The following is a 10521-nucleotide window of genomic DNA, read 5'->3' as shown; positions in this document are numbered from 1 at the left end:
GGCCAGGGCAGGCCACGCGCCCCTCCCCCCCTAGTCCGAATAGGACAAGGAAGGGGGGGCGGCACCCCCCTTTCCTCTTTCCCCTCCCCCCTTTCCTTCTCCACCAAGGCAACAGGGGGGAGTCCTATTCCCGGTAAGATTCTGTGTATAGGCTTTTCCCTAGTAGTGAGATGCTGGCAAATTCTGTTGCCAACTCCTGTTTTGTGACCTCCCCATCCTCTACAAAAACAATTCCTACATTCGTCAAGCACCCGGTGTGTTGGGCATTCACATCAGGGGCATCTAGGTGGTAGAAACCCAGCCCTGGAGCAGCACTACCCACAAACTTGGTTGTGGATGTGGCTTCTTCCTGACAGGGCAATCTTCCACTTTGTGGTTGATCGTTTTGCAGATAAAGTAGCACTTGGGTCTTGTACACTTGTCCTTGTGGTGTCTGGGGTCACGACAATTGTAACATGTGACCCCAGCATATGACATCAGGCCCGGGTTGACTGCTAGATTTCTCTGGTTTCGATCCTTGCCCTTTCTCTACACATTCTTGACTTGGGATCTGATCTGCTGCTGGCCACCACTGTGAACCTCACCTTGAGTAACCCATGTCCGTTGGATTGACCCTGCATCAGTTTTTGGGGAGCAAACCACTGCTGCTGCTTTCCACCCCATTGCGGAGGGTAGGGACCAGGGAACTGACCTGGGAAGGCCCAAGGCGGTGGAGGACCTTGGTAACCAAATCCGAAGAACGGCTGCTGAGGCTGCAAATTTCTTTCCCTGGTTGATCTGCTACTGGTCAAGGGGCCAATTGCTCCACAGGTCTCCCCTCCCCCCTCTGCTCTTGGATCTGCCCCACCCTCTTCCTCCATCAGCCATGGTATCTGGATCTGGGGAAGCGGCCGACGCAGTGGAGAGGTTAGTTGGAGGCGGAGGCAGAACCCTAGCCTCCCTCCCCTCTTCACCCTCTTTTATAGATCTCCACAGCTGACTGTACCTTTTTTCTGCCTCGTCACCATGATCACCTGGTGGTTTGGTGGATGAGATGGCAGTCACGTCAGCCATGGGGGGATTTGAAATTTGGCCGCCATCTCCCCACGCACCAGTCTGAATCCGCCTGATGCCTCCATGACTACCAAAGCTTCAGTCCCAGTGCTCTGCATAGTCTTCGAAATTGCTAACTGCATGAGGTCAGACTCGTTGCCAGCTCGAAGCTCTCCTGCGGCTGCAGCATGCAGAAGGCCTCCCAACGGATCCGTCGTTCCTGGAGAGGCGCATCCTTTGCCGCCAGTGCCCAGGAGATCACCACCATCGCCGTCATTGATCTGCTTGTCAGGAACAGCTCGAAGCTCTTCTGTACTGATTCGTGCCCTCTCCCTGGGATCCGCATCAATGCTGACTCTCTCATCATCAACCTTGCAATCTCTTCCTCTTCTCGGATCTAGGCCGTGGAACCTGTTGTTCTTTCTCCCCTGCTCATGGTGAGTGGGCGTGGTTGGGGGCATGGGTTCACTCTGCGGAAAAACGTCTCTCCAGGCCCCTTCCACCAAGAAGATGCATTCTACTGTAGCATTGTGCGCCTCCAGACCAGTCCAGCAGGGCCCATGCGTTGCACAGTAATGGCCTTCTGCCGCTGATCCAGGCTGAACGTCTGATTCAGGCGCTGTAGTTACCACATTCCAGATCTGACGCAGGACACAGGTAGGGCCATGGATCCACCTCCTCCGTATCTGATAGCGGGCTGGTGGGCAGCCTCCCTGGAATCCCCTCCCAGTGCCTTCTGCGCTGAACATCGCTGCTCCTTGATTCTGATTTCGCCCAATTCACGAATGCCTCTGGTTGTTCCCTCGGACTCGGCATCTAAGATTTCTCCTCTCTGGTGCCCTCGAAATAGATCCTTCGGGCGAGATTGAGCAGCTCCCGATCTGCTTGGATTTGGCAAGTTTGAGCATACCTTAGCCGGCAAATCCTCAGAAATGGATCTAAGGTCCGCTCCGCTGCGAGATCCGCTTCCCGACATTCCTTCATGCACAGTTTCCACGAGAAGGCATCGTCGCGGATTTACGTTGCCCGCTCCGTCCACCGCTCCATCCTTGTTGCCTGGAGCGTCGCCGGCGAGACCGATCCAATCGGTTGCAGCTTCTTCGGGAATGACTGATAGTTGAATGGCAGAGGCATCCGAATCACCATCGAGCCAGGCGGGGTCCCAGGAGGGAGCGTCCTGGGTAGGGAACCGGTGTATCTGGTCTGGCGAGGCAGTGGGGCGTCGACTGGTGGCAGCAGGGACGGAGGAGGGCGAGCCATCGGCGGTGGTGGCGGCGGCGGTGGTGGGTGGGGGAGGGGAAGGGGGAGCGGAAGGAGAGGTCGCGGGAGCAGTCATGCGGGAGATGATTCGTCCACCATATGTATTCCTTTAGATAAGCTATCTATAGAGGTTTGACCAGTCAGTACTACCTGCCAATGCTTTGCACAAAAACTGAAGAGAAATTTGGCCATGGGCAGCTGCAAACATTTGTCAGGCAAAAGGACGAGGGTAGCCGCCGGTGCGGGCTTTTTATTTTGGCTTCCGATTTTTTAAGTTAATTATATCTTCTAACGAAATTTCCAAGCTAAGTTATATTTGCATGTTCATGTTTCTCGTAACCAACACTTTCAAATAAGATCTATTTTGAATATATTTCGATGACTTTTAGAAATATATGTTAAGTTTCAATGTTGAAACTTAGTTCGAGCAACCGATAATAGTCAAGTATTTTATGTCTACGACCAATGGAAAAAAATTGCCTAAAATTATATCTATGAAACTTGGTTGAAACTTGGAAGTTTCAGATGCAAAATCCCTAAGTTTCAACACGGAAACTGAAAACTTACGGTGCCCTCGTGCAGGATTCAACTACTTCACGGATCGTGAGGCAATCAAGCGACGGATAGGGCTTGGCAGGTGCGTGCCCCTGCGAATTTCCGTGAAGCAAAATGTCATCTTAAGGTTGTTGTACTACAATGTCAAGAGGGTCCAATAGATCATTGGAGGGGGTGCAGTCTGGATTATTTGGCCTTGAGCGGTGCACTCTGGCAGGGAAAAGGGTGGACTGAGGAAGGAAACGAGTGCACACAGTGGATGCCATTGTTGGGAGTGCTTGCGGGACTGGAATGGATGAATTTTGAATCGTACATAAATTTAAGGAGTATGCTTCCTGGAGGGAGGATATGGCTGATGTGAGGAGGCGACAGAGCAGGAACAGCAGCAAACATGCAAAGGATGGCGTGTAGTTGCATTGTGGTGTGCATGGCGGTGGCCAGGAAAGAATGGGTTATTGGCAAGACACTTATGTGTTCACAAAGGCCATGGGCGAGATGGTCATCAACTCCATGCGAGGAGAGATACCGGTGGTAACAATACTATTGGACTCGATCGAGCGCCAGATTGAATGAAAGGGTCAAACGAGTCTTCTCTTCATTGCTGGTGGCGCGGTCAAGTGGTGTGGCTTGCATAGGAAGAAATGGGCCAAAAAGATGGCAACAAGCACTAATGTCGCATTGTGATTTCTGTGCAATTTCTCCGCGAGGTTTGGTGGCACAACCACGATTTAACAAAGTTGTGGCAGCCTGCACATATAGAAGTTGTATTGTGGAACAACCATCATTTCTCCACTTTATTTATTCAGAACTAGATGTGATCTGTCCCTATATATATACTTACCTTCTTTCAGGCACCCCAAGGAACCATACAAGCTATAGGCACCATCCAAGTATCAATGGATAACAATACTGTGGGCGGAAGTAGGATTAATCTGGCCGCTGGTGACGACGAGGGGACATGGTTACATGCGTGGGGGCTCATCACCAGCTTCGTGGTCTCCATGACCCTGAAAGTAGCAATGGAGCTGGGCATCTTTGACGCACTCAGCAACGCCGGCAGCGGCGCGATTACGGCGGATGAATTAGCCGTGCGGCTCTCAACCATGGACAATGCCTGGTAAGCTATGATACGAATGACTTCTATTGCAATTGCCGTTTGGGACAGTTTTAATAGCGTCCCTCGTACCTTCTCTTTGCACATGAGAGGCAAGAGTATAAAATATATCTGAATCGTTGATCTCATTAATTAGTGGTCTGATCACTCTCATCCTTTTATCTCATATGTAAAAAGAGGAGGTAAGAGGGACCATGTTAAAATTTGCCTACGGTTTATAGAATCTAACATCGACGTGCATTTCAAAGGTAGCAGCTGGGGGCGGCAGCGGGAGGCGGACAAACGGCGTTCAAGAGGACGCATGGGGTTCCGATGGGTAAACACTTGGGGAGAAGCCCTAGGCTAGTCGGGGTGGTCGACAATGCCATGGTGCAGATCTCTGTGATGGTGACCAGCAAGCTGTTGGAGCGCTTCCACGGGTTCGACGACATGGTTGTGCTCATCGATGTTGGTGGCAGCACCGGCTCTACCCTGGAGATGATCACCTCCAAGTACAAGCATATCAGGGGCATCTACTTCGCCCAGCCTCATGTCATCTCCCTCGCGCCATCTATTCCCGGTAGGTCGCCACCTTCTTATGAATTTGACTTGGTCTCGTCACCTTGTGAATAGGGTACTGTGTGCTTTCTCTCTAAACTTTTACACACGGCTCCATTACTCTTTCTCTCTTGGCAAACTCTCATAACCATTGCATGCTCTCTCTCTCTCTCTCTCTCTCTCTCTCTCTCCCTCTCTCTCTCTCTCTCTCTCTCTCTCTGCAACCTGACCCGCGGGCAGTGCTAGTGAGTTTAGTCACAACTCGGATACGGGAGGAGGCTAGGGCCTTCTTATAAGGGACAGTGCATCACTCTCCTCAAGCCGGCCTTTTGTGATGTAGTAGGCTCACTGCTTGTGGTGGAGTGTCTGAGGCGCACAAGAAACGCCTGAACGTATGTCGATGGACCGGGAGCTGGGACTGAGTTGCTAACAAGTGGTGTCAGAACCGTTCCTAGCCCGAGGCCAGTCTTTTGGGGTGTAGTGGCCTCTCTGCTAGTAGTTGAGTGTCTGATCCGCACCGAAAATGTCTGAACGTGTGCCGATGGACTGGGAGCTGAGCCTGGCTGCTAACAAGTGGTATTAGACCTGGCCCCCATGCCACCTTAGGGGGTGGGGTGTCAGGAACGTGATACTCGGGCTGTGCCAGTAATTTTAGTCCCACCTCAGATACGGAAGCAGGATAGGACCTCCTTATAAGGGAGAGTGTCACGGTCTCCTCATGCTGGTGTTTTCGGATACATTGGGCACTCTGCTTGTAGTGGGCTCTCCAATGTGCACCAAAAACGTTTGAACCTACGCCGATGGACCGGGAGTTGGCGTGGGCTGCTAACAAACTATTTCTATCTCTCACTCTCCTATTTTCATCTATGCTTAAGCTTTGCGTGCGAGTTCTAGGAAGCATTTTTGCATGCATAAATATCTCTCTGTGTGTGTGTGCGCGCGCGCTTTTCTGTGTTTCAGTTTCTGCCATACTTCCACACTCTTCCTGGGTTCACCTAAACTTCATTTGGTGGGGAACGCAGTATACGGATATAAAACAGAATAATTAGTTGAATATAGTACTCATGGAGACTCCATGCAAAGTTCACCCCAGGGGATGAAAAATGGAGCAAATGAAAACAATAACACATACCACGTATTTTCTCAAAATTGGAGGAGATTGTGTCCAGATAAGCATTAGTGAATATAGTACAATGCAGAATACTATATATTATATATGCAAAACATCGCGTACATCATATATAACATCCTCCATGGGAATATAAGCCAGGCACGGGTTTTTAGGCATTCAGTTTGACTAGCGAAATATGTGTAAATTGCATAAAATTAGTAGTTTCGCATCATTCGACGATGAATCTAAAAATACAGACTTTACAACATACTATAACACATGTTTCATCACTCAACTTGAAGACCTAAAACCACATGCCCAACTTATGTACCCATCCCGAATGAGTGTCAATGTGGTGGATTATCCTATATTGTACTATTAAATTGCATCAATTAATAATTCAACATTCAACCACTTCATTGTAATATTCTCAAGGAATTATACTTGTTATAATCTTCGAGGCCTATCTGACTGTTTGGGTTGCCTCCCGGCCTGGAGTTTCCTTGCCAGGCATCATCATCCAAGTCGGCCTACACAAATTGCATATCTTAATTGGAGGGGCTGTACTTTTGTTTGTTAGCGTATACACAAATTGCTTATTCTTATCTCCCAGACGTACGCACCATCATTAGCGTCCCGTAAACTCAACGATTTAACTTTAAGTACTAAAGCCTATAGATCAAATGATCAACACACATGTGTGTACGTGCTGTGCGTACGTACCCGCGGAACTTTCGACTCAGTAGGAATACCATCAGTTTCCTCAGTTCAATGGATTAGTTTCTACTAGAAAAAGCATCGGCGACAATCTTTCTTTGACCAGTTCATTAGGGATCAGGTAAAAAAATGTTGTTGTCCAGCAAAACCAAACACCCATCACTCAACTCTTTTGTGTTTCCTTGTTTTTGTAATGCAACTGTATTCTCTTTTTTTGCATGGATGTTGCAACTGTACATTGAGATCATATTTGTATCATTTTCTATTGTTGAGTTCTTTCGTCTATGCTTTCCTGTGAGATAATTGTGCACTTAGCTAGTAATGTCAACTCAATGCAGGTGTTGAACATATAGCTGGAAATATGTTAGATAATGTTCCCGCTGGAGATGCGATTTTCTTAAAGCTATATATATACGAACTACTATTTCAAAATTTTCACCAAGGTTGGGACGAACCGACTCACGCAGATTGCGGATTCAGTTGTGTGCAACCGTCCCAGACTGCTTTTATGCCAGATAGAAATATCCTTGAAGGGGTAGTCGTCTTGCATGAATCGCTCCATGAAATCCACTCCAAAAAACTAGACGGTGTGGTTTTTAAAGTGGATTTTGAAAAAGCATACGATAAAGTTAAATGGCCTTTCCTTCAACAAGCTTTGCGTATGAAAGGATTCGACAAGGCCTGGCGAGACCAGATTCAATCCTTCACGCAAAAAGGGAGTGTAGGGATTAAAGTGAACGATGATATAGGTCACTATTTCCAGACACACAAAGGACTAAGGCAAGGAGATCCCATGTCACCGATTCTATTCAACATAGTGGTTGATATGCTATCTATTTTAATAGGTCGGGCAAAGGATGCGGGGCAGGTTAGTGGCTTGGTTCCGCACCTAGTTGATGGTGGTTTATCCATATTGCAGTATGCTGATGATACTATCATCTTTATGGAGCATGATTTGGCGAAAGCGAGAAATATGAAGCTTGTGTTAGGCTTATTTGAACAATTGTCTGGGCTCAAGATTAACTTCCATAAGAGCGAATTGTTTTGCTTTGGAAGAGCTAATGATGAGCAGGAGGCGTATAAGCAATTGTTCGGATGTGAGATGGGTTCGTTACCTTTCACTTACTTAGGTATACCCATTCATGATCGTAAGCTGACGAACAAGGAATGGAAGTGCATCGAAGATCGTTTTGAAAAGAAACTGAGCTGTTGGAAAGGGAAGCTCATGTCATATGGAGGGCGATTAATTCTGATTAATTCGGTCCTCACCAGTATGCCTATGTTTCTTTTATCCTTTTTTGAGGTCCCGGTGGGGGTCAGAAAGAGGTTAGACATTTATCGATCTCGCTTCTTTTGGCAGAATGAAGAGTTGAAACGAAAGTATAGACTTGCAAAATGGGACATCATTTGTCGGCCGAAGGACCAAGGCGGTCTGGGCATTGAAAATCTTGAAATCAAGAATAGATGTCTCCTTAGTAAGTGGCTATTTAAACTCTCGTCCGAGAATGAGGCTACTTGGGCTCAAATTCTGCGAAATAAGTATCTTCAGTCTAAAACTTTGGCTCAGGTGACTGTGCGCCCGACTGACTCACCATTTTGGAAAGGATCACTACTAGGGAAAAGGCTAGCAGCAGCGCGGGTTTTAGATGTGTCAGTAGCGCGGGTACCCGCGCTACTAATAAGGCGCTACAGCTAACTCATAGCAGTAGCACGTGCGCACCCGCGCTACTGCTACACAAGTGTAGCAGCAGCGCGGTTAGGTGAAGCTCGCTACTGCTAGTAGCGCTAGCGCTCTTTGGCTGGACGCACTACTGCTACTGTGGCGCTGCTGCTAACTTTTATACACTCGCTACTGCTAATTTAAGTAGTTTTTTTTGCCATATTTGTTTTGTATTTGAACAGGCTTTGTAGAAGAATCTTTAGCACATAGAAATGTCATCATGATACACATACAAATGCCTGTGAGACCACAAATGTAATCATAGCATGTACATACAAATAGTCTCATCATAATCATCATCCAACACAAAGTGATATCTTGTCATCATCTCGAAAATAGCGATACATGCAAGTCTCGAATAATTGCAACTACAACAATGTCATCCATCTAAACAAAGGTATACGCAAGAAGTGCTATCACTATGAGTGAGAGCGGAACTATGCAGTACATGAGGTGGCGATTATGAGTCCTCTCTCGTGCTAGCGTGAACGTCAAGTAACTAGCTTCTCCTTCTTGTCTGCTTTTGAAGCCTTTATGGCTGGCGCCCGTGAACCCATTCACTTGCGCCTGACACTCATGCCACTCGTTGTACACCCCCAGAACCTTCCCTTTGTACACGACATAGCATTTCCATCTCGCCATCAAGAAACTAGGTACCTGTTAGAGATGCATGTTCATGAAGAGGATGTACAATCATATATAGGCAACAAAAAATACTAGAGAAACACCAAAAAAGAAAGGGTTAGCAACTAGATGCAACACATACAGTACGCAAATTAATTAACTAGAGGTACGCAGGTCATCGTACGCAAACTAACAAAGTAGCGTTACGCAAGTTCGGCAGGGACCGTGGACGATCACAATGTTTCATCGCTACAAAAAGTATACAAGTTCAACCGACACATATCATCATCATCGGCATCATAAATCACTAGAAGTTCCATCCTTCCATATCATCGAGGACGAACCCTAGCTTCTTGAACGGCGTGAGGTCTAGACGTTGCATGCCTATGCGAGTTCGGACGTCAGCTCGCGACATAGGGCCGTGGTGGAACATCCCCTTCTCATCGACGACTTCTTTCATGATGATCATCGCAATGTCGTTTTGGATGTGAAAGAAGTCATCTCTAAGTTTATAATTCGCTTCTCCATGAGATTCTAGCCACTTGTGGATATGATCATCATTTCTGCTGTTAATGCGAAGTTTTTGGTGATCCGTGTTGAACTGAATCATGAGATGGACGATGTAGAATCCATCCTTCTTGCTTGGTTTTGGGACATGGATGCAGGAGAAGTTAGTTTTATGCGCGAAACCCATCTTCTTGTTCCTTTGTTTCTTGATATGCACGTGGTCACCTCTAAAGCTGAAGCCTTGGAGAGCATCATCTAGAATATTCATTATGTGGGTGTAGTCCTTTTTCTCGTAGTCTTTGGAAGGGTCAAAATACACGGCGTGGGAGACTTGTGGGTAAAGAACGATAAGGACGGCGCGCCCGTTGCTGCGGGGAAAAGACACCTCAAATTATTCCCCATATGAGAGAGAAGGAATGATCGAAATGTACGAAAGGGTTGTCCGCAACTGACTTACTTTGGATGATAAGGCACGAGGACAATTTCCCGGTCCTTATTCTGTACCATGAAGTTTTGGAGGTACTCCCTAGCAGTTTCACGCTCGAAGTCGCCGAGACTCAAGAAAGACTCGTGCATGTAGTACGGATCCGCCACACAGATTTGCGAGACTTCTTCACTCTTCATGACGGAGCTCATATGTAGCGTAAAAAGGTGGAGGATAGTAAAATCAAGCCGCCTTGTTAGAAACATCTCAAAGATATGGTCAAACCACAGGAAGAACACCTCCGCGGGCCGTCTGTCGATGTAGGACTTCCCCTCAGGCACATGAGCCGCGTATGTCGGCGTCAGTACCATCATCGAGGCCGACTTGCAAACCTTACTTAGCAGTCAAATAGTCGAGGTACTCTTGTTCACCCTCATAATCCATCTCGTCTGCATCTTGGTCAGAAGGCCCAGTTTCTTCGTTGTTCGACATGTTTCCTATGATTAAGTGGCCTCATTTATTTCTAAAAGTATGAATAAATGAGAAATGACATAAAAAGAAATCTATGTGCCAGCACTCGATATGCCAACTATGTAGCACAAATCATGCCTTTATTCACGGGAAATTTCGGCATGACCTTTGCTAAAAAATGGACATATCGAGTGCCTGAAATTCACCGGAACGAAAATGAATCAACATTCGGGCGTAACATAGGCCACTCGGATCATTTTCCAAACATGACATGTCGAAAACATGACATGTGCACATATCACATGTCCAGTTCAAATTTGCATATAAATTCAGCTAATTTTGAAACCTAGCTAAATTCATAACTAAATAGATAACCTAATTAATTAACATAACCAAATAACCCTGGCAGAGAGGAGGGGGGGTTTACAGAGAGTGCAGGGGCGAGGAGG

The 10521-nt window shown here is 47.0% G+C and overlaps 1 pseudogene; it reads left to right on the top strand.

Moving 5' to 3' along the window:
• Window positions 1-3743: 3743 nt before the first annotated feature.
• Window positions 3744-10521, top strand: part of LOC119350032 — a 16413-nt pseudogene continuing 9635 nt past the window's right edge.

The sequence above is a fragment of the Triticum dicoccoides genome, chromosome 1B (assembly GCF_002162155.2).
Source record: "Triticum dicoccoides isolate Atlit2015 ecotype Zavitan chromosome 1B, WEW_v2.0, whole genome shotgun sequence".
NCBI lineage: Eukaryota > Viridiplantae > Streptophyta > Magnoliopsida > Poales > Poaceae > Triticum > Triticum dicoccoides.
Note: the sequence above shows the minus strand (reverse complement) of the source record. Positions and strands in the feature narration are given on the sequence as shown.